At 50.9% G+C, this 23,131-nt stretch overlaps 12 non-coding genes across 12 annotated transcripts; all 12 read right to left on the reverse strand.

Annotated features, from left to right (window-relative positions):
• Positions 1 to 1,298: 1,298 nt before the first annotated feature.
• On the reverse strand, positions 1,299 to 1,382 carry Trnal-uaa (transfer RNA leucine (anticodon UAA)). The gene has a single exon. It is a non-coding gene; the product is annotated as a tRNA-Leu (tRNA).
• A 1,765-nt stretch (positions 1,383 to 3,147) lies between these two features.
• On the reverse strand, positions 3,148 to 3,231 carry Trnal-uaa (transfer RNA leucine (anticodon UAA)). Its single transcript has one exon. It is a non-coding gene; the product is annotated as a tRNA-Leu (tRNA).
• Positions 3,232 to 4,996: 1,765 nt separating this feature from the next.
• Trnal-uaa (transfer RNA leucine (anticodon UAA)) lies at positions 4,997 to 5,080 on the reverse strand. Its single transcript has one exon. It is a non-coding gene; the product is annotated as a tRNA-Leu (tRNA).
• A 1,765-nt stretch (positions 5,081 to 6,845) lies between these two features.
• Trnal-uaa (transfer RNA leucine (anticodon UAA)) lies at positions 6,846 to 6,929 on the reverse strand. Its single transcript has one exon. It is a non-coding gene; the product is annotated as a tRNA-Leu (tRNA).
• A 1,765-nt stretch (positions 6,930 to 8,694) lies between these two features.
• Positions 8,695 to 8,778, reverse strand: Trnal-uaa (transfer RNA leucine (anticodon UAA)). Its single transcript has one exon. It is a non-coding gene; the product is annotated as a tRNA-Leu (tRNA).
• Positions 8,779 to 10,543: 1,765 nt separating this feature from the next.
• On the reverse strand, positions 10,544 to 10,627 carry Trnal-uaa (transfer RNA leucine (anticodon UAA)). The gene has a single exon. It is a non-coding gene; the product is annotated as a tRNA-Leu (tRNA).
• Positions 10,628 to 12,392: 1,765 nt separating this feature from the next.
• On the reverse strand, positions 12,393 to 12,476 carry Trnal-uaa (transfer RNA leucine (anticodon UAA)). The gene has a single exon. It is a non-coding gene; the product is annotated as a tRNA-Leu (tRNA).
• Positions 12,477 to 14,241: 1,765 nt separating this feature from the next.
• On the reverse strand, positions 14,242 to 14,325 carry Trnal-uaa (transfer RNA leucine (anticodon UAA)). Its single transcript has one exon. It is a non-coding gene; the product is annotated as a tRNA-Leu (tRNA).
• Positions 14,326 to 16,090: 1,765 nt separating this feature from the next.
• On the reverse strand, positions 16,091 to 16,174 carry Trnal-uaa (transfer RNA leucine (anticodon UAA)). Its single transcript has one exon. It is a non-coding gene; the product is annotated as a tRNA-Leu (tRNA).
• Positions 16,175 to 17,927: 1,753 nt separating this feature from the next.
• Positions 17,928 to 18,011, reverse strand: Trnal-uaa (transfer RNA leucine (anticodon UAA)). The gene has a single exon. It is a non-coding gene; the product is annotated as a tRNA-Leu (tRNA).
• A 1,765-nt stretch (positions 18,012 to 19,776) lies between these two features.
• On the reverse strand, positions 19,777 to 19,860 carry Trnal-uaa (transfer RNA leucine (anticodon UAA)). Its single transcript has one exon. It is a non-coding gene; the product is annotated as a tRNA-Leu (tRNA).
• Positions 19,861 to 21,625: 1,765 nt separating this feature from the next.
• On the reverse strand, positions 21,626 to 21,709 carry Trnal-uaa (transfer RNA leucine (anticodon UAA)). Its single transcript has one exon. It is a non-coding gene; the product is annotated as a tRNA-Leu (tRNA).
• Positions 21,710 to 23,131: the final 1,422 nt, after the last annotated feature.

The raw sequence follows: 23,131 nt of genomic DNA on the forward strand, positions 1-23,131 counted from the left end.
AGGGCAGATTTCTTCAGTGGAAGTCAGTTCTGCGCCTAGTCACAGTATATCGCCCTAGCAGCACCAGGAAAACGGGTTCAGATGTGTTCGCCTTCCACTCGGCGTTGAGCGCCTACAGCGAGATAGCCTTCGTCCTCTGGCGCCAGGAGGGAAGGCGACACATCACGGCGCAAACAGCTGGTAGGGGAAGGCAGTGGTGGTGTGTCGGTCAGCGTGGTTGCTTCCCAAGTAGCTGATCCGGGTTCGAAACCCGGACACCACACGGAAGTTGTCTCCTTTACTCAGGAGAGTGTGTTCAACGCTACTTGATCTTCGAATTTCCGAACAGTTGTGGTACGAATGGTTTTCCTCCACCCCTCGTCTCGCTCCGCGAAGGCTAGTGCGGATTACGATTCACAGCATCGTGTGTCCTCATGTGTCGACTTGTCTCGACTTTGCTCGGCTGACGCGAAAGCTGACGCTTGCAAATGGCCGTATATGTAGAGGACTGGCGCTAGAAACGACTGGGAGACGCCAAATCGACAAACACACAACGGACTCTTTCATTTGACAGTGGCCGCAGGTTCGCCCCTGTGCGTACCGAGAAGCAAGAGAGGTGTCAGCGTGCTGGACCGCAGGATTTCCGCGCAGCAGACTCAAAAACTAAGGAAAAAGGCAAAACTGAAGAAACCAATAGCTCGCGGACTTCCTAGCTGGTCACCCACCTGAGTACTAACCACGCCCAACGCTGTCGAATTTCGGTGATCGGGCATGGACCCGTGTCTTTGGCGTGGCATACAAGTTGGCGAGAACGTCGCCAGACGGGCGGACGCCTTAGTCCTTGTACAGATCACTTGGGATTTGCCTTTTAGGGAAACAAAATGGAATAGCCCTTGGTGGGATCGAACCCACAGCCCCCTCGTTATTAGCATAATAACAGTCTAACTTGGTGAGCTTATTGCCCGCGCAATACGGCCGCTTCAGGACTCCACTACCCCAACCGCCGTTTCATCTATCTTTATTAAGGCCCTGCCATTCATTGAACCACGTACGTGTCACTGTTGACTCATTTTCGCCTGTCGCTTCGAGCCCAGAGCCACAACACAACGACCACGGAAACGTCCGTGAGAAGAGCTAAAACTCGACACAGGAAAAGTATGTTCCGCTATTTCTTTTTGACTGCTCAGCCTATGGGACGTGAGACGCCAGCACTGCTGCCACTGTCTTCCCTAGCAAAACCTCCATGGCGTGTTTCTGCGTAATTTACTTGTTCTACAACATGAATGGAGTAGGTTAGTTTCTGAATGATTAAAATGCATTGTCAGATGTGGGGTTCGAACCCACGCTCCCTTTCGGGAACCAGAGCTTAAATCTGGCGCCTTAGACGGCTCGGCCAATCTGACGTGTGAGACAACAGCCCCAGTGACTTCCGTCTCTAGCATTATCTCAAGAACCTGACTGCGAAATCTGTTTCTTTTTTCGGTAGGACGGAATTATGTCAGTCTTACAATATTTAAGGCGCAATGTCAGATGTGGCGTAGGAAACGCATCCCGCGCTCTTCCGTCGTATCCAGTTTGAACTGTAACCAGCACAACTGTATTTAGTAATAGGATAATTTCCACATTGACGCAAAAGAAAGCAGATATTAGCAAACGGCATCTAAGGCCGTTTCCTAGCAACAGCCACGCTGTGCATTACGTACTCGTGGGAAGCCAATGAAATACTTCGTGTAAGGATCGAACTGTCACCTTCACTTTACAATACTTAGGCACTGCCCCGGCGGTACCGACGCATACGTACTGAAACGTCTTTGGATCGTCAGTGAGTACTTCATATTAGAAATTTCGTGTTGGCCCTGATGTGCATTAAAGGGCAGATTTCTTCAGTGGAAGTCAGTTCTGCGCCTAGTCACAGTATATCGCCCTAGCAGCACCAGGAAAACGGGTTCAGATGTGTTCGCCTTCCACTCGGCGTTGAGCGCCTACAGCGAGATAGCCTTCGTCCTCTGGCGCCAGGAGGGAAGGCGACACATCACGGCGCAAACAGCTTGTAGGGGAAGGCAGTGGTGGTGTGTCGGTCAGCGTGGTTGCTTCCCAAGTAGCTGATCCGGGTTCGAAACCCGGACACCACACGGAAGTTGTCTCCTTTACTCAGGAGAGTGTGTTCAACGCTACTTGATCTTCGAATTTCCGAACAGTTGTGGTACGAATGGTTTTCCTCCACCCCTCGTCTCGCTCCGCGAAGGCTAGTGCGGATTACGATTCACAGCATCGTGTGTCCTCATGTGTCGACTTGTCTCGACTTTGCTCGGCTGACGCGAAAGCTGACGCTTGCAAATGGCCGTATATGTAGAGGACTGGCGCTAGAAACGACTGGGAGACGCCAAATCGACAAACACACAACGGACTCTTTCATTTGACAGTGGCCGCAGGTTCGCCCCTGTGCGTACCGAGAAGCAAGAGAGGTGTCAGCGTGCTGGACCGCAGGATTTCCGCGCAGCAGACTCAAAAACTAAGGAAAAAGGCAAAACTGAAGAAACCAATAGCTCGCGGACTTCCTAGCTGGTCACCCACCTGAGTACTAACCACGCCCAACGCTGTCGAATTTCGGTGATCGGGCATGGACCCGTGTCTTTGGCGTGGCATACAAGTTGGCGAGAACGTCGCCAGACGGGCGGACGCCTTAGTCCTTGTACAGATCACTTGGGATTTGCCTTTTAGGGAAACAAAATGGAATAGCCCTTGGTGGGATCGAACCCACAGCCCCCTCGTTATTAGCATAATAACAGTCTAACTTGGTGAGCTTATTGCCCGCGCAATACGGCCGCTTCAGGACTCCACTACCCCAACCGCCGTTTCATCTATCTTTATTAAGGCCCTGCCATTCATTGAACCACGTACGTGTCACTGTTGACTCATTTTCGCCTGTCGCTTCGAGCCCAGAGCCACAACACAACGACCACGGAAACGTCCGTGAGAAGAGCTAAAACTCGACACAGGAAAAGTATGTTCCGCTATTTCTTTTTGACTGCTCAGCCTATGGGACGTGAGACGCCAGCACTGCTGCCACTGTCTTCCCTAGCAAAACCTCCATGGCGTGTTTCTGCGTAATTTACTTGTTCTACAACATGAATGGAGTAGGTTAGTTTCTGAATGATTAAAATGCATTGTCAGATGTGGGGTTCGAACCCACGCTCCCTTTCGGGAACCAGAGCTTAAATCTGGCGCCTTAGACCGCTCGGCCAATCTGACGTGTGAGACAACAGCCCCAGTGACTTCCGTCTCTAGCATTATCTCAAGAACCTGACTGCGAAATCTGTTTCTTTTTTCGGTAGGACGGAATTATGTCAGTCTTACAATATTTAAGGCGCAATGTCAGATGTGGCGTAGGAAACGCATCCCGCGCTCTTCCGTCGTGTCCAGTTCGAACTGTAACCAGCACAACTGTATTTAGTAATAGGATAATTTCCACATTGACGCAAAAGAAAGCAGATATTAGCAAACGGCATCTAAGGCCGTTTCCTAGCAACAGCCACGCTGTGCATTACGTACTCGTGGGAAGCCAATGAAATACTTCGTGTGAGGATCGAACTGTCACCTTCACTTTACAATACTTAGGCACTGCCCCGGCGGTACCGACGCATACGTACTGAAACGTCTTTGGATCGTCAGTGAGTACTTCATATTAGAAATTTCGTGTTGGCCCTGATGTGCATTAAAGGGCAGATTTCTTCAGTGGAAGTCAGTTCTGCGCCTAGTCACAGTATATCGCCCTAGCAGCACCAGGAAAACGGGTTCAGATGTGTTCGCCTTCCACTCGGCGTTGAGCGCCTACAGTGAGATAGCCTTCGTCCTCTGGCGCCAGGAGGGAAGGCGACACATCACGGCGCAAACAGCTTGTAGGGGAAGGCAGTGGTGGTGTGTCGGTCAGCGTGGTTGCTTCCCAAGTAGCTGATCCGGGTTCGAAACCCGGACACCACACGGAAGTTGTCTCCTTTACTCAGGAGAGTGTGTTCAACGCTACTTGATCTTCGAATTTCCGAACAGTTGTGGTACGAATGGTTTTCCTCCACCCCTCGTCTCGCTCCGCGAAGGCTAGTGCGGATTACGATTCACAGCATCGTGTGTCCTCATGTGTCGACTTGTCTCGACTTTGCTCGGCTGACGCGAAAGCTGACGCTTGCAAATGGCCGTATATGTAGAGGACTGGCGCTAGAAACGACTGGGAGACGCCAAATCGACAAACACACAACGGACTCTTTCATTTGACAGTGGCCGCAGGTTCGCCCCTGTGCGTACCGAGAAGCAAGAGAGGTGTCAGCGTGCTGGACCGCAGGATTTCCGCGCAGCAGACTCAAAAACTAAGGAAAAAGGCAAAACTGAAGAAACCAATAGCTCGCGGACTTCCTAGCTGGTCACCCACCTGAGTACTAACCACGCCCAACGCTGTCGAATTTCGGTGATCGGGCATGGACCCGTGTCTTTGGCGTGGCATACAAGTTGGCGAGAACGTCGCCAGACGGGCGGACGCCTTAGTCCTTGTACAGATCACTTGGGATTTGCCTTTTAGGGAAACAAAATGGAATAGCCCTTGGTGGGATCGAACCCACAGCCCCCTCGTTATTAGCATAATAACAGTCTAACTTGGTGAGCTTATTGCCCGCGCAATACGGCCGCTTCAGGACTCCACTACCCCAACCGCCGTTTCATCTATCTTTATTAAGGCCCTGCCATTCATTGAACCACGTACGTGTCACTGTTGACTCATTTTCGCCTGTCGCTTCGAGCCCAGAGCCACAACACAACGACCACGGAAACGTCCGTGAGAAGAGCTAAAACTCGACACAGGAAAAGTATGTTCCGCTATTTCTTTTTGACTGCTCAGCCTATGGGACGTGAGACGCCAGCACTGCTGCCACTGTCTTCCCTAGCAAAACCTCCATGGCGTGTTTCTGCGTAATTTACTTGTTCTACAACATGAATGGAGTAGGTTAGTTTCTGAATGATTAAAATGCATTGTCAGATGTGGGGTTCGAACCCACGCTCCCTTTCGGGAACCAGAGCTTAAATCTGGCGCCTTATACCGCTCGGCCAATCTGACGTGTGAGACAACAGCCCCAGTGACTTCCGTCTCTAGCATTATCTCAAGAACCTGACTGCGAAATCTGTTTCTTTTTTCGGTAGGACGGAATTATGTCAGTCTTACAATATTTAAGGCGCAATGTCAGATGTGGCGTAGGAAACGCATCCCGCGCTCTTCCGTCGTGTCCAGTTCGAACTGTAACCAGCACAACTGTATTTAGTAATAGGATAATTTCCACATTGACGCAAAAGAAAGCAGATATTAGCAAACGGCATCTAAGGCCGTTTCCTAGCAACAGCCACGCTGTGCATTACGTACTCGTGGGAAGCCAATGAAATACTTCGTGTGAGGATCGAACTGTCACCTTCACTTTACAATACTTAGGCACTGCCCCGGCGGTACCGACGCATACGTACTGAAACGTCTTTGGATCGTCAGTGAGTACTTCATATTAGAAATTTCGTGTTGGCCCTGATGTGCATTAAAGGGCAGATTTCTTCAGTGGAAGTCAGTTCTGCGCCTAGTCACAGTATATCGCCCTAGCAGCACCAGGAAAACGGGTTCAGATGTGTTCGCCTTCCACTCGGCGTTGAGCGCCTACAGCGAGATAGCCTTCGTCCTCTGGCGCCAGGAGGGAAGGCGACACATCACGGCGCAAACAGCTTGTAGGGGAAGGCAGTGGTGGTGTGTCGGTCAGCGTGGTTGCTTCCCAAGTAGCTGATCCGGGTTCGAAACCCGGACACCACACGGAAGTTGTCTCCTTTACTCAGGAGAGTGTGTTCAACGCTACTTGATCTTCGAATTTCCGAACAGTTGTGGTACGAATGGTTTTCCTCCACCCCTCGTCTCGCTCCGCGAAGGCTAGTGCGGATTACGATTCACAGCATCGTGTGTCCTCATGTGTCGACTTGTCTCGACTTTGCTCGGCTGACGCGAAAGCTGACGCTTGCAAATGGCCGTATATGTAGAGGACTGGCGCTAGAAACGACTGGGAGACGCCAAATCGACAAACACACAACGGACTCTTTCATTTGACAGTGGCCGCAGGTTCGCCCCTGTGCGTACCGAGAAGCAAGAGAGGTGTCAGCGTGCTGGACCGCAGGATTTCCGCGCAGCAGACTCAAAAACTAAGGAAAAAGGCAAAACTGAAGAAACCAATAGCTCGCGGACTTCCTAGCTGGTCACCCACCTGAGTACTAACCACGCCCAACGCTGTCGAATTTCGGTGATCGGGCATGGACCCGTGTCTTTGGCGTGGCATACAAGTTGGCGAGAACGTCGCCAGACGGGCGGACGCCTTAGTCCTTGTACAGATCACTTGGGATTTGCCTTTTAGGGAAACAAAATGGAATAGCCCTTGGTGGGATCGAACCCACAGCCCCCTCGTTATTAGCATAATAACAGTCTAACTTGGTGAGCTTATTGCCCGCGCAATACGGCCGCTTCAGGACTCCACTACCCCAACCGCCGTTTCATCTATCTTTATTAAGGCCCTGCCATTCATTGAACCACGTACGTGTCACTGTTGACTCATTTTCGCCTGTCGCTTCGAGCCCAGAGCCACAACACAACGACCACGGAAACGTCCGTGAGAAGAGCTAAAACTCGACACAGGAAAAGTATGTTCCGCTATTTCTTTTTGACTGCTCAGCCTATGGGACGTGAGACGCCAGCACTGCTGCCACTGTCTTCCCTAGCAAAACCTCCATGGCGTGTTTCTGCGTAATTTACTTGTTCTACAACATGAATGGAGTAGGTTAGTTTCTGAATGATTAAAATGCATTGTCAGATGTGGGGTTCGAACCCACGCTCCCTTTCGGGAACCAGAGCTTAAATCTGGCGCCTTAGACCGCTCGGCCAATCTGACGTGTGAGACAACAGCCCCAGTGACTTCCGTCTCTAGCATTATCTCAAGAACCTGACTGCGAAATCTGTTTCTTTTTTCGGTAGGACGGAATTATGTCAGTCTTACAATATTTAAGGCGCAATGTCAGATGTGGCGTAGGAAACGCATCCCGCGCTCTTCCGTCGTGTCCAGTTCGAACTGTAACCAGCACAACTGTATTTAGTAATAGGATAATTTCCACATTGACGCAAAAGAAAGCAGATATTAGCAAACGGCATCTAAGGCCGTTTCCTAGCAACAGCCACGCTGTGCATTACGTACTCGTGGGAAGCCAATGAAATACTTCGTGTGAGGATCGAACTGTCACCTTCACTTTACAATACTTAGGCACTGCCCCGGCGGTACCGACGCATACGTACTGAAACGTCTTTGGATCGTCAGTGAGTACTTCATATTAGAAATTTCGTGTTGGCCCTGATGTGCATTAAAGGGCAGATTTCTTCAGTGGAAGTCAGTTCTGCGCCTAGTCACAGTATATCGCCCTAGCAGCACCAGGAAAACGGGTTCAGATGTGTTCGCCTTCCACTCGGCGTTGAGCGCCTACAGCGAGATAGCCTTCGTCCTCTGGCGCCAGGAGGGAAGGCGACACATCACGGCGCAAACAGCTTGTAGGGGAAGGCAGTGGTGGTGTGTCGGTCAGCGTGGTTGCTTCCCAAGTAGCTGATCCGGGTTCGAAACCCGGACACCACACGGAAGTTGTCTCCTTTACTCAGGAGAGTGTGTTCAACGCTACTTGATCTTCGAATTTCCGAACAGTTGTGGTACGAATGGTTTTCCTCCACCCCTCGTCTCGCTCCGCGAAGGCTAGTGCGGATTACGATTCACAGCATCGTGTGTCCTCATGTGTCGACTTGTCTCGACTTTGCTCGGCTGACGCGAAAGCTGACGCTTGCAAATGGCCGTATATGTAGAGGACTGGCGCTAGAAACGACTGGGAGACGCCAAATCGACAAACACACAACGGACTCTTTCATTTGACAGTGGCCGCAGGTTCGCCCCTGTGCGTACCGAGAAGCAAGAGAGGTGTCAGCGTGCTGGACCGCAGGATTTCCGCGCAGCAGACTCAAAAACTAAGGAAAAAGGCAAAACTGAAGAAACCAATAGCTCGCGGACTTCCTAGCTGGTCACCCACCTGAGTACTAACCACGCCCAACGCTGTCGAATTTCGGTGATCGGGCATGGACCCGTGTCTTTGGCGTGGCATACAAGTTGGCGAGAACGTCGCCAGACGGGCGGACGCCTTAGTCCTTGTACAGATCACTTGGGATTTGCCTTTTAGGGAAACAAAATGGAATAGCCCTTGGTGGGATCGAACCCACAGCCCCCTCGTTATTAGCATAATAACAGTCTAACTTGGTGAGCTTATTGCCCGCGCAATACGGCCGCTTCAGGACTCCACTACCCCAACCGCCGTTTCATCTATCTTTATTAAGGCCCTGCCATTCATTGAACCACGTACGTGTCACTGTTGACTCATTTTCGCCTGTCGCTTCGAGCCCAGAGCCACAACACAACGACCACGGAAACGTCCGTGAGAAGAGCTAAAACTCGACACAGGAAAAGTATGTTCCGCTATTTCTTTTTGACTGCTCAGCCTATGGGACGTGAGACGCCAGCACTGCTGCCACTGTCTTCCCTAGCAAAACCTCCATGGCGTGTTTCTGCGTAATTTACTTGTTCTACAACATGAATGGAGTAGGTTAGTTTCTGAATGATTAAAATGCATTGTCAGATGTGGGGTTCGAACCCACGCTCCCTTTCGGGAACCAGAGCTTAAATCTGGCGCCTTAGACCGCTCGGCCAATCTGACGTGTGAGACAACAGCCCCAGTGACTTCCGTCTCTAGCATTATCTCAAGAACCTGACTGCGAAATCTGTTTCTTTTTTCGGTAGGACGGAATTATGTCAGTCTTACAATATTTAAGGCGCAATGTCAGATGTGGCGTAGGAAACGCATCCCGCGCTCTTCCGTCGTATCCAGTTTGAACTGTAACCAGCACAACTGTATTTAGTAATAGGATAATTTCCACATTGACGCAAAAGAAAGCAGATATTAGCAAACGGCATCTAAGGCCGTTTCCTAGCAACAGCCACGCTGTGCATTACGTACTCGTGGGAAGCCAATGAAATACTTCGTGTGAGGATCGAACTGTCACCTTCACTTTACAATACTTAGGCACTGCCCCGGCGGTACCGACGCATACGTACTGAAACGTCTTTGGATCGTCAGTGAGTACTTCATATTAGAAATTTCGTGTTGGCCCTGATGTGCATTAAAGGGCAGATTTCTTCAGTGGAAGTCAGTTCTGCGCCTAGTCACAGTATATCGCCCTAGCAGCACCAGGAAAACGGGTTCAGATGTGTTCGCCTTCCACTCGGCGTTGAGCGCCTACAGCGAGATAGCCTTCGTCCTCTGGCGCCAGGAGGGAAGGCGACACATCACGGCGCAAACAGCTTGTAGGGGAAGGCAGTGGTGGTGTGTCGGTCAGCGTGGTTGCTTCCCAAGTAGCTGATCCGGGTTCGAAACCCGGACACCACACGGAAGTTGTCTCCTTTACTCAGGAGAGTGTGTTCAACGCTACTTGATCTTCGAATTTCCGAACAGTTGTGGTACGAATGGTTTTCCTCCACCCCTCGTCTCGCTCCGCGAAGGCTAGTGCGGATTACGATTCACAGCATCGTGTGTCCTCATGTGTCGACTTGTCTCGACTTTGCTCGGCTGACGCGAAAGCTGACGCTTGCAAATGGCCGTATATGTAGAGGACTGGCGCTAGAAACGACTGGGAGACGCCAAATCGACAAACACACAACGGACTCTTTCATTTGACAGTGGCCGCAGGTTCGCCCCTGTGCGTACCGAGAAGCAAGAGAGGTGTCAGCGTGCTGGACCGCAGGATTTCCGCGCAGCAGACTCAAAAACTAAGGAAAAAGGCAAAACTGAAGAAACCAATAGCTCGCGGACTTCCTAGCTGGTCACCCACCTGAGTACTAACCACGCCCAACGCTGTCGAATTTCGGTGATCGGGCATGGACCCGTGTCTTTGGCGTGGCATACAAGTTGGCGAGAACGTCGCCAGACGGGCGGACGCCTTAGTCCTTGTACAGATCACTTGGGATTTGCCTTTTAGGGAAACAAAATGGAATAGCCCTTGGTGGGATCGAACCCACAGCCCCCTCGTTATTAGCATAATAACAGTCTAACTTGGTGAGCTTATTGCCCGCGCAATACGGCCGCTTCAGGACTCCACTACCCCAACCGCCGTTTCATCTATCTTTATTAAGGCCCTGCCATTCATTGAACCACGTACGTGTCACTGTTGACTCATTTTCGCCTGTCGCTTCGAGCCCAGAGCCACAACACAACGACCACGGAAACGTCCGTGAGAAGAGCTAAAACTCGACACAGGAAAAGTATGTTCCGCTATTTCTTTTTGACTGCTCAGCCTATGGGACGTGAGACGCCAGCACTGCTGCCACTGTCTTCCCTAGCAAAACCTCCATGGCGTGTTTCTGCGTAATTTACTTGTTCTACAACATGAATGGAGTAGGTTAGTTTCTGAATGATTAAAATGCATTGTCAGATGTGGGGTTCGAACCCACGCTCCCTTTCGGGAACCAGAGCTTAAATCTGGCGCCTTAGACCGCTCGGCCAATCTGACGTGTGAGACAACAGCCCCAGTGACTTCCGTCTCTAGCATTATCTCAAGAACCTGACTGCGAAATCTGTTTCTTTTTTCGGTAGGACGGAATTATGTCAGTCTTACAATATTTAAGGCGCAATGTCAGATGTGGCGTAGGAAACGCATCCCGCGCTCTTCCGTCGTATCCAGTTTGAACTGTAACCAGCACAACTGTATTTAGTAATAGGATAATTTCCACATTGACGCAAAAGAAAGCAGATATTAGCAAACGGCATCTAAGGCCGTTTCCTAGCAACAGCCACGCTGTGCATTACGTACTCGTGGGAAGCCAATGAAATACTTCGTGTGAGGATCGAACTGTCACCTTCACTTTACAATACTTAGGCACTGCCCCGGCGGTACCGACGCATACGTACTGAAACGTCTTTGGATCGTCAGTGAGTACTTCATATTAGAAATTTCGTGTTGGCCCTGATGTGCATTAAAGGGCAGATTTCTTCAGTGGAAGTCAGTTCTGCGCCTAGTCACAGTATATCGCCCTAGCAGCACCAGGAAAACGGGTTCAGATGTGTTCGCCTTCCACTCGGCGTTGAGCGCCTACAGCGAGATAGCCTTCGTCCTCTGGCGCCAGGAGGGAAGGCGACACATCACGGCGCAAACAGCTTGTAGGGGAAGGCAGTGGTGGTGTGTCGGTCAGCGTGGTTGCTTCCCAAGTAGCTGATCCGGGTTCGAAACCCGGACACCACACGGAAGTTGTCTCCTTTACTCAGGAGAGTGTGTTCAACGCTACTTGATCTTCGAATTTCCGAACAGTTGTGGTACGAATGGTTTTCCTCCACCCCTCGTCTCGCTCCGCGAAGGCTAGTGCGGATTACGATTCACAGCATCGTGTGTCCTCATGTGTCGACTTGTCTCGACTTTGCTCGGCTGACGCGAAAGCTGACGCTTGCAAATGGCCGTATATGTAGAGGACTGGCGCTAGAAACGACTGGGAGACGCCAAATCGACAAACACACAACGGACTCTTTCATTTGACAGTGGCCGCAGGTTCGCCCCTGTGCGTACCGAGAAGCAAGAGAGGTGTCAGCGTGCTGGACCGCAGGATTTCCGCGCAGCAGACTCAAAAACTAAGGAAAAAGGCAAAACTGAAGAAACCAATAGCTCGCGGACTTCCTAGCTGGTCACCCACCTGAGTACTAACCACGCCCAACGCTGTCGAATTTCGGTGATCGGGCATGGACCCGTGTCTTTGGCGTGGCATACAAGTTGGCGAGAACGTCGCCAGACGGGCGGACGCCTTAGTCCTTGTACAGATCACTTGGGATTTGCCTTTTAGGGAAACAAAATGGAATAGCCCTTGGTGGGATCGAACCCACAGCCCCCTCGTTATTAGCATAATAACAGTCTAACTTGGTGAGCTTATTGCCCGCGCAATACGGCCGCTTCAGGACTCCACTACCCCAACCGCCGTTTCATCTATCTTTATTAAGGCCCTGCCATTCATTGAACCACGTACGTGTCACTGTTGACTCATTTTCGCCTGTCGCTTCGAGCCCAGAGCCACAACACAACGACCACGGAAACGTCCGTGAGAAGAGCTAAAACTCGACACAGGAAAAGTATGTTCCGCTATTTCTTTTTGACTGCTCAGCCTATGGGACGTGAGACGCCAGCACTGCTGCCACTGTCTTCCCTAGCAAAACCTCCATGGCGTGTTTCTGCGTAATTTACTTGTTCTACAACATGAATGGAGTAGGTTAGTTTCTGAATGATTAAAATGCATTGTCAGATGTGGGGTTCGAACCCACGCTCCCTTTCGGGAACCAGAGCTTAAATCTGGCGCCTTAGACCGCTCGGCCAATCTGACGTGTGAGACAACAGCCCCAGTGACTTCCGTCTCTAGCATTATCTCAAGAACCTGACTGCGAAATCTGTTTCTTTTTTCGGTAGGACGGAATTATGTCAGTCTTACAATATTTAAGGCGCAATGTCAGATGTGGCGTAGGAAACGCATCCCGCGCTCTTCCGTCGTGTCCAGTTCGAACTGTAACCAGCACAACTGTATTTAGTAATAGGATAATTTCCACATTGACGCAAAAGAAAGCAGATATTAGCAAACGGCATCTAAGGCCGTTTCCTAGCAACAGCCACGCTGTGCATTACGTACTCGTGGGAAGCCAATGAAATACTTCGTGTGAGGATCGAACTGTCACCTTCACTTTACAATACTTAGGCACTGCCCCGGCGGTACCGACGCATACGTACTGAAACGTCTTTGGATCGTCAGTGAGTACTTCATATTAGAAATTTCGTGTTGGCCCTGATGTGCATTAAAGGGCAGATTTCTTCAGTGGAAGTCAGTTCTGCGCCTAGTCACAGTATATCGCCCTAGCAGCACCAGGAAAACGGGTTCAGATGTGTTCGCCTTCCACTCGGCGTTGAGCGCCTACAGCGAGATAGCCTTCGTCCTCTGGCGCCAGGAGGGAAGGCGACACATCACGGCGCAAACAGCTTGTAGGGGAAGGCAGTGGTGGTGTGTCGGTCAGCGTGGTAGCTTCCCAAGTAGCTGATCCGGGTTCGAAACCCGGACACCACACGGAAGTTGTCTCCTTCACTCAGGAGAGTGTGTTCAACGCTACTTGATCTTCGAATTTCCGAACAGTTGTGGTACGAATGGTTTTCCTCCACCCCTCGTCTCGCTCCGCGAAGGCTAGTGCGGATTACGATTCACAGCATCGTGTGTCCTCATGTGTCGACTTGTCTCGACTTTGCTCGGCTGACGCGAAAGCTGACGCTTGCAAATGGCCGTATATGTAGAGGACTGGCGCTAGAAACGACTGGGAGACGCCAAATCGACAAACACACAACGGACTCTTTCATTTGACAGTGGCCGCAGGTTCGCCCCTGTGCGTACCGAGAAGCAAGAGAGGTGTCAGCGTGCTGGACCGCAGGATTTCCGCGCAGCAGACTCAAAAACTAAGGAAAAAGGCAAAACTGAAGAAACCAATAGCTCGCGGACTTCCTAGCTGGTCACCCACCTGAGTACTAACCACGCCCAACGCTGTCGAATTTCGGTGATCGGGCATGGACCCGTGTCTTTGGCGTGGCATACAAGTTGGCGAGAACGTCGCCAGACGGGCGGACGCCTTAGTCCTTGTACAGATCACTTGGGATTTGCCTTTTAGGGAAACAAAATGGAATAGCCCTTGGTGGGATCGAACCCACAGCCCCCTCGTTATTAGCATAATAACAGTCTAACTTGGTGAGCTTATTGCCCGCGCAATACGGCGGCTTCAGGACTCCACTACCCCAACCGCCGTTTCATCTATCTTTATTAAGGCCCTGCCATTCATTGAACCACGTACGTGTCACTGTTGACTCATTTTCGCCTGTCGCTTCGAGCCCAGAGCCACAACACAACGACCACGGAAACGTCCGTGAGAAGAGCTAAAACTCGACACAGGAAAAGTATGTTCCGCTATTTCTTTTTGACTGCTCAGCCTATGGGAAGTGAGACGCCAGCACTGCTGCCACTGTCTTCCCTAGCAAAACCTCCATGGCGTGTTTCTGCGTAATTTACTTGTTCTACAACATGAATGGAGTAGGTTAGTTTCTGAATGATTAAAATGCATTGTCAGATGTGGGGTTCGAACCCACGCTCCCTTTCGGGAACCAGAGCTTAAATCTGGCGCCTTAGACCGCTCGGCCAATCTGACGTGTGAGACAACAGCCCCAGTGACTTCCGTCTCTAGCATTATCTCAAGAACCTGACTGCGAAATCTGTTTCTTTTTTCGGTAGGACGGAATTATGTCAGTCTTACAATATTTAAGGCGCAATGTCAGATGTGGCGTAGGAAACGCATCCCGCGCTCTTCCGTCGTGTCCAGTTCGAACTGTAACCAGCACAACTGTATTTAGTAATAGGATAATTTCCACATTGACGCAAAAGAAAGCAGATATTAGCAAACGGCATCTAAGGCCGTTTCCTAGCAACAGCCACGCTGTGCATTACGTACTCGTGGGAAGCCAATGAAATACTTCGTGTGAGGATCGAACTGTCACCTTCACTTTACAATACTTAGGCACTGCCCCGGCGGTACCGACGCATACGTACTGAAACGTCTTTGGATCGTCAGTGAGTACTTCATATTAGAAATTTCGTGTTGGCCCTGATGTGCATTAAAGGGCAGATTTCTTCAGTGGAAGTCAGTTCTGCGCCTAGTCACAGTATATCGCCCTAGCAGCACCAGGAAAACGGGTTCAGATGTGTTCGCCTTCCACTCGGCGTTGAGCGCCTACAGCGAGATAGCCTTCGTCCTCTGGCGCCAGGAGGGAAGGCGACACATCACGGCGCAAACAGCTTGTAGGGGAAGGCAGTGGTGGTGTGTCGGTCAGCGTGGTTGCTTCCCAAGTAGCTGATCCGGGTTCGAAACCCGGACACCACACGGAAGTTGTCTCCTTTACTCAGGAGAGTGTGTTCAACGCTACTTGATCTTCGAATTTCCGAACAGTTGTGGTACGAATGGTTTTCCTCCACCCCTCGTCTCGCTCCGCGAAGGCTAGTGCGGATTACGATTCACAGCATCGTGTGTCCTCATGTGTCGACTTGTCTCGACTTTGCTCGGCTGACGCGAAAGCTGACGCTTGCAAATGGCCGTATATGTAGAGGACTGGCGCTAGAAACGACTGGGAGACGCCAAATCGACAAACACACAACGGACTCTTTCATTTGACAGTGGCCGCAGGTTCGCCCCTGTGCGTACCGAGAAGCAAGAGAGGTGTCAGCGTGCTGGACCGCAGGATTTCCGCGCAGCAGACTCAAAAACTAAGGAAAAAGGCAAAACTGAAGAAACCAATAGCTCGCGGACTTCCTAGCTGGTCACCCACCTGAGTACTAACCACGCCCAACGCTGTCGAATTTCGGTGATCGGGCATGGACCCGTGTCTTTGGCGTGGCATACAAGTTGGCGAGAACGTCGCCAGACGGGCGGACGCCTTAGTCCTTGTACAGATCACTTGGGATTTGCCTTTTAGGGAAACAAAATGGAATAGCCCTTGGTGGGATCGAACCCACAGCCCCCTCGTTATTAGCATAATAACAGTCTAACTTGGTGAGCTTATTGCCCGCGCAATACGGCCGCTTCAGGACTCCACTACCCCAACCGCCGTTTCATCTATCTTTATTAAGGCCCTGCCATTCATTGAACCACGTACGTGTCACTGTTGACTCATTTTCGCCTGTCGCTTCGAGCCCAGAGCCACAACACAACGACCACGGAAACGTCCGTGAGAAGAGCTAAAACTCGACACAGGAAAAGTATGTTCCGCTATTTCTTTTTGACTGCTCAGCCTATGGGACGTGAGACGCCAGCACTGCTGCCACTGTCTTCCCTAGCAAAACCTCCATGGCGTGTTTCTGCGTAATTTACTTGTTCTACAACATGAATGGAGTAGGTTAGTTTCTGAATGATTAAAATGCATTGTCAGATGTGGGGTTCGAACCCACGCTCCCTTTCGGGAACCAGAGCTTAAATCTGGCGCCTTAGACCGCTCGGCCAATCTGACGTGTGAGACAACAGCCCCAGTGACTTCCGTCTCTAGCATTATCTCAAGAACCTGACTGCGAAATCTGTTTCTTTTTTCGGTAGGACGGAATTATGTCAGTCTTACAATATTTAAGGCGCAATGTCAGATGTGGCGTAGGAAACGCATCCCGCGCTCTTCCGTCGTATCCAGTTTGAACTGTAACCAGCACAACTGTATTTAGTAATAGGATAATTTCCACATTGACGCAAAAGAAAGCAGATATTAGCAAACGGCATCTAAGGCCGTTTCCTAGCAACAGCCACGCTGTGCATTACGTACTCGTGGGAAGCCAATGAAATACTTCGTGTGAGGATCGAACTGTCACCTTCACTTTACAATACTTAGGCACTGCCCCGGCGGTACCGACGCATACGTACTGAAACGTCTTTGGATCGTCAGTGAGTACTTCATATTAGAAATTTCGTGTTGGCCCTGATGTGCATTAAAGGGCAGATTTCTTCAGTGGAAGTCAGTTCTGCGCCTAGTCACAGTATATCGCCCTAGCAGCACCAGGAAAACGGGTTCAGATGTGTTCGCCTTCCACTCGGCGTTGAGCGCCTACAGCGAGATAGCCTTCGTCCTCTGGCGCCAGGAGGGAAGGCGACACATCACGGCGCAAACAGCTTGTAGGGGAAGGCAGTGGTGGTGTGTCGGTCAGCGTGGTTGCTTCCCAAGTAGCTGATCCGGGTTCGAAACCCGGACACCACACGGAAGTTGTCTCCTTTACTCAGGAGAGTGTGTTCAACGCTACTTGATCTTCGAATTTCCGAACAGTTGTGGTACGAATGGTTTTCCTCCACCCCTCGTCTCGCTCCGCGAAGGCTAGTGCGGATTACGATTCACAGCAACGTGTGTCCTCATGTGTCGACTTGTCTCGACTTTGCTCGGCTGACGCTTGCAAATGGCCGTATATGTAGAGGACTGGCGCTAGAAACGACTGGGAGACGCCAAATCGACAAACACACAACGGACTCTTTCATTTGACAGTGGCCGCAGGTTCGCCCCTGTGCGTACCGAGAAGCAAGAGAGGTGTCAGCGTGCTGGACCGCAGGATTTCCGCGCAGCAGACTCAAAAACTAAGGAAAAAGGCAAAACTGAAGAAACCAATAGCTCGCGGACTTCCTAGCTGGTCACCCACCTGAGTACTAACCACGCCCAACGCTGTCGAATTTCGGTGATCGGGCATGGACCCGTGTCTTTGGCGTGGCATACAAGTTGGCGAGAACGTCGCCAGACGGGCGGACGCCTTAGTCCTTGTACAGATCACTTGGGATTTGCCTTTTAGGGAAACAAAATGGAATAGCCCTTGGTGGGATCGAACCCACAGCCCCCTCGTTATTAGCATAATAACAGTCTAACTTGGTGAGCTTATTGCCCGCGCAATACGGCCGCTTCAGGACTCCACTACCCCAACCGCCGTTTCATCTATCTTTATTAAGGCCCTGCCATTCATTGAACCACGTACGTGTCACTGTTGACTCATTTTCGCCTGTCGCTTCGAGCCCAGAGCCACAACACAACGACCACGGAAACGTCCGTGAGAAGAGCTAAAACTCGACACAGGAAAAGTATGTTCCGCTATTTCTTTTTGACTGCTCAGCCTATGGGACGTGAGACGCCAGCACTGCTGCCACTGTCTTCCCTAGCAAAACCTCCATGGCGTGTTTCTGCGTAATTTACTTGTTCTACAACATGAATGGAGTAGGTTAGTTTCTGAATGATTAAAACGCATTGTCAGATGTGGGGTTCGAACCCACGCTCCCTTTCGGGAACCAGAGCTTAAATCTGGCGCCTTAGACCGCTCGGCCAATCTGACGTGTGAGACAACAGCCCCAGTGACTTCCGTCTCTAGCATTATCTCAAGAACCTGACTGCGAAATCTGTTTCGTTTTTCGGTAGGACGGAATTATGTCAGTCTTACAATATTTAAGGCGCAATGTCAGATGTGGCGTAGGAAACGCATCCCGCGCTCTTCCGTCGTATCCAGTTTGAACTGTAACCAGCACAACTGTATTTAGTAATAGGATAATTTCCACATTGACGCAAAAGAAAGCAGATATTAGCAAACGGCATCTAAGGCCGTTTCCTAGCAACAGCCACGCTGTGCATTACGTACTCGTGGGAAGCCAATGAAATACTTCGTGTGAGGATCGAACTGTCACCTTCACTTTACAATACTTAGGCACTGCCCCGGCGGTACCGACGCATACGTACTGAAACGTCTTTGGATCGTCAGTGAGTACTTCATATTAGAAATTTCGTGTTGGCCCTGATGTGCATTAAAGGGCAGATTTCTTCAGTGGAAGTCAGTTCTGCGCCTAGTCACAGTATATCGCCCTAGCAGCACCAGGAAAACGGGTTCAGATGTGTGCGCCTTCCACTCGGCGTTGAGCGCCTACAGCGAGATAGCCTTCGTCCTCTGGCGCCAGGAGGGAAGGCGACACATCACGGCGCAAACAGCTTGTAGGGGAAGGCAGTGGTGGTGTGTCGGTCAGCGTGGTTGCTTCCCAAGTAGCTGATCCGGGTTCGAAACCCGGACACCACACGGAAGTTGTCTCCTTTACTCAGGAGAGTGTGTTCAACGCTACTTGATCTTCGAATTTCCGAACAGTTGTGGTACGAATGGTTTTCCTCCACCCCTCGTCTCGCTCCGCGAAGGCTAGTGCGGATTACGATTCACAGCATCGTGTGTCCTCATGTGTCGACTTGTCTCGACTTTGCTCGGCTGACGCGAAAGCTGACGCTTGCAAATGGCCGTATATGTAGAGGACTGGCGCTAGAAACGACTGGGAGACGCCAAATCGACAAACACACAACGGACTCTTTCATTTGACAGTGGCCGCAGGTTCGCCCCTGTGCGTACCGAGAAGCAAGAGAGGTGTCAGCGTGCTGGACCGCAGGATTTCCGCGCAGCAGACTCAAAAACTAAGGAAAAAGGCAAAACTGAAGAAACCAATAGCTCGCGGACTTCCTAGCTGGTCACCCACCTGAGTACTAACCACGCCCAACGCTGTCGAATTTCGGTGATCGGGCATGGACCCGTGTCTTTGGCGTGGCATACAAGTTGGCGAGAACGTCGCCAGACGGGCGGACGCCTTAGTCCTTGTACAGATCACTTGGGATTTGCCTTTTAGGGAAACAAAATGGAATAGCCCTTGGTGGGATCGAACCCACAGCCCCCTCGTTATTAGCATAATAACAGTCTAACTTGGTGAGCTTATTGCCCGCGCAATACGGCCGCTTCAGGACTCCACTACCCCAACCGCCGTTTCATCTATCTTTATTAAGGCCCTGCCATTCATTGAACCACGTACGTGTCACTGTTGACTCATTTTCGCCTGTCGCTTCGAGCCCAGAGCCACAACACAACGACCACGGAAACGTCCGTGAGAAGAGCTAAAACTCGACACAGGAAAAGTATGTTCCGCTATTTCTTTTTGACTGCTCAGCCTATGGGACGTGAGACGCCAGCACTGCTGCCACTGTCTTCCCTAGCAAAACCTCCATCGCGTGTTTCTGCGTAATTTACTTGTTCTACAACATGAATGGAGTAGGTTAGTTTCTGAATGATTAAAACGCATTGTCAGATGTGGGGTTCGAACCCACGCTCCCTTTCGGGAACCAGAGCTTAAATCTGGCGCCTTAGACCGCTCGGCCAATCTGACGTGTGAGACAACAGCCCCAGTGACTTCCGTCTCTAGCATTATCTCAAGAACCTGACTGCGAAATCTGTTTCGTTTTTCGGTAGGACGGAATTATGTCAGTCTTACAATATTTAAGGCGCAATGTCAGATGTGGCGTAGGAAACGCATCCCGCGCTCTTCCGTCGTATCCAGTTTGAACTGTAACCAGCACAACTGTATTTAGTAATAGGATAATTTCCACATTGACGCAAAAGAAAGCAGATATTAGCAAACGGCATCTAAGGCCGTTTCCTAGCAACAGCCACGCTGTGCATTACGTACTCGTGGGAAGCCAATGAAATACTTCGTGTGAGGATCGAACTGTCACCTTCACTTTACAATACTTAGGCACTGCCCCGGCGGTACCGACGCATACGTACTGAAACGTCTTTGGATCGTCAGTGAGTACTTCATATTAGAAATTTCGTGTTGGCCCTGATGTGCATTAAAGGGCAGATTTCTTCAGTGGAAGTCAGTTCTGCGCCTAGTCACAGTATATCGCCCTAGCAGCACCAGGAAAACGGGTTCAGATGTGTTCGCCTTCCACTCGGCGTTGAGCGCCTACAGCGAGATAGCCTTCGTCCTCTGGCGCCAGGAGGGAAGGCGACACATCACGGCGCAAACAGCTTGTAGGGGAAGGCAGTGGTGGTGTGTCGGTCAGCGTGGTTGCTTCCCAAGTAGCTGATCCGGGTTCGAAACCCGGACACCACACGGAAGTTGTCTCCTTTACTCAGGAGAGTGTGTTCAACGCTACTTGATCTTCGAATTTCCGAACAGTTGTGGTACGAATGGTTTTCCTCCACCCCTCGTCTCGCTCCGCGAAGGCTAGTGCGGATTACGATTCACAGCATCGTGTGTCCTCATGTGTCGACTTGTCTCGACTTTGCTCGGCTGACGCGAAAGCTGACGCTTGCAAATGGCCGTATATGTAGAGGACTGGCGCTAGAAACGACTGGGAGACGCCAAATCGACAAACACACAACGGACTCTTTCATTTGACAGTGGCCGCAGGTTCGCCCCTGTGCGTACCGAGAAGCAAGAGAGGTGTCAGCGTGCTGGACCGCAGGATTTCCGCGCAGCAGACTCAAAAACTAAGGAAAAAGGCAAAACTGAAGAAACCAATAGCTCGCGGACTTCCTAGCTGGTCACCCACCTGAGTACTAACCACGCCCAACGCTGTCGAATTTCGGTGATCGGGCATGGACCCGTGTCTTTGGCGTGGCATACAAGTTGGCGAGAACGTCGCCAGACGGGCGGACGCCTTAGTCCTTGTACAGATCACTTGGGATTTGCCTTTTAGGGAAACAAAATGGAATAGCCCTTGGTGGGATCGAACCCACAGCCCCCTCGTTATTAGCATAATAACAGTCTAACTTGGTGAGCTTATTGCCCGCGCAATACGGCCGCTTCAGGACTCCACTACCCCAACCGCCGTTTCATCTATCTTTATTAAGGCCCTGCCATTCATTGAACCACGTACGTGTCACTGTTGACTCATTTTCGCCTGTCGCTTCGAGCCCAGAGCCACAACACAACGACCACGGAAACGTCCGTGAGAAGAGCTAAAACTCGACACAGGAAAAGTATGTTCCGCTATTTCTTTTTGACTGCTCAGCCTATGGGACGTGAGACGCCAGCACTGCTGCCACTGTCTTCCCTAGCAAAACCTCCATGGCGTGTTTCTGCGTAATTTACTTGTTCTACAACATGAATGGAGTAGGTTAGTTTCTGAATGATTAAAACGCATTGTCAGATGTGGGGTTCGAACCCATGCTCCCTTTCGGGAACCAGAGCTTAAATCTGGCGCCTTAGACCGCTCGGCCAATCTGACGTGTGAGACAACAGCCCCAGTGACTTCCGTCTCTAGCATTATCTCAAGAACCTGACTGCGAAATCTGTTTCGTTTTTCGGTAGGACGGAATTATGTCAGTCTTACAATATTTAAGGCGCAATGTCAGATGTGGCGTAGGAAACGCATCCCGCGCTCTTCCGTCGTATCCAGTTTGAACTGTAACCAGCACAACTGTATTTAGTAATAGGATAATTTCCACATTGACGCAAAAGAAAGCAGATATTAGCAAACGGCATCTAAGGCCGTTTCCTAGCAACAGCCACGCTGTGCATTACGTACTCGTGGGAAGCCAATGAAATACTTCGTGTGAGGATCGAACTGTCACCTTCACTTTACAATACTTAGGCACTGCCCCGGCGGTACCGACGCATACGTACTGAAACGTCTTTGGATCGTCAGTGAGTACTTCATATTAGAAATTTCGTGTTGGCCCTGATGTGCATTAAAGGGCAGATTTCTTCAGTGGAAGTCAGTTCTGCGCCTAGTCACAGTATATCGCCCTAGCAGCACCAGGAAAACGGGTTCAGATGTGTGCGCCTTCCACTCGGCGTTGAGCGCCTACAGCGAGATAGCCTTCGTCCTCTGGCGCCAGGAGGGAAGGCGACACATCACGGCGCAAACAGCTTGTAGGGGAAGGCAGTGGTGGTGTGTCGGTCAGCGTGGTTGCTTCCCAAGTAGCTGATCCGGGTTCGAAACCCGGACACCACACGGAAGTTGTCTCCTTTACTCAGGAGAGTGTGTTCAACGCTACTTGATCTTCGAATTTCCGAACAGTTGTGGTACGAATGGTTTTCCTCCACCCCTCGTCTCGCTCCGCGAAGGCTAGTGCGGATTACGATTCACAGCATCGTGTGTCCTCATGTGTCGACTTGTCTCGACTTTGCTCGGCTGACGCGAAAGCTGACGCTTGCAAATGGCCGTATATGTAGAGGACTGGCGCTAGAAACGACTGGGAGACGCCAAATCGACAAACACACAACGGACTCTTTCATTTGACAGTGGCCGCAGGTTCGCCCCTGTGCGTACCGAGAAGCAAGAGAGGTGTCAGCGTGCTGGACCGCAGGATTTCCGCGCAGCAGACTCAAAAACTAAGGAAAAAGGCAAAACTGAAGAAACCAATAGCTCGCGGACTTCCTAGCTGGTCACCCACCTGAGTACTAACCACGCCCAACGCTGTCGAATTTCGGTGATCGGGCATGGACCCGTGTCTTTGGCGTGGCATACAAGTTGGCGAGAACGTCGCCAGACGGGCGGACGCCTTAGTCCTTGTACAGATCACTTGGGATTTGCCTTTTAGGGAAACAAAATGGAATAGCCCTTGGTGGGATCGAACCCACAGCCCCCTCGTTATTAGCATAATAACAGTCTAACTTGGTGAGCTTATTGCCCGCGCAATACGGC

This window comes from Schistocerca gregaria, chromosome 7 (assembly GCF_023897955.1).
Source record: "Schistocerca gregaria isolate iqSchGreg1 chromosome 7, iqSchGreg1.2, whole genome shotgun sequence".
Taxonomy (NCBI): Eukaryota; Metazoa; Arthropoda; class Insecta; order Orthoptera; family Acrididae; genus Schistocerca; species Schistocerca gregaria.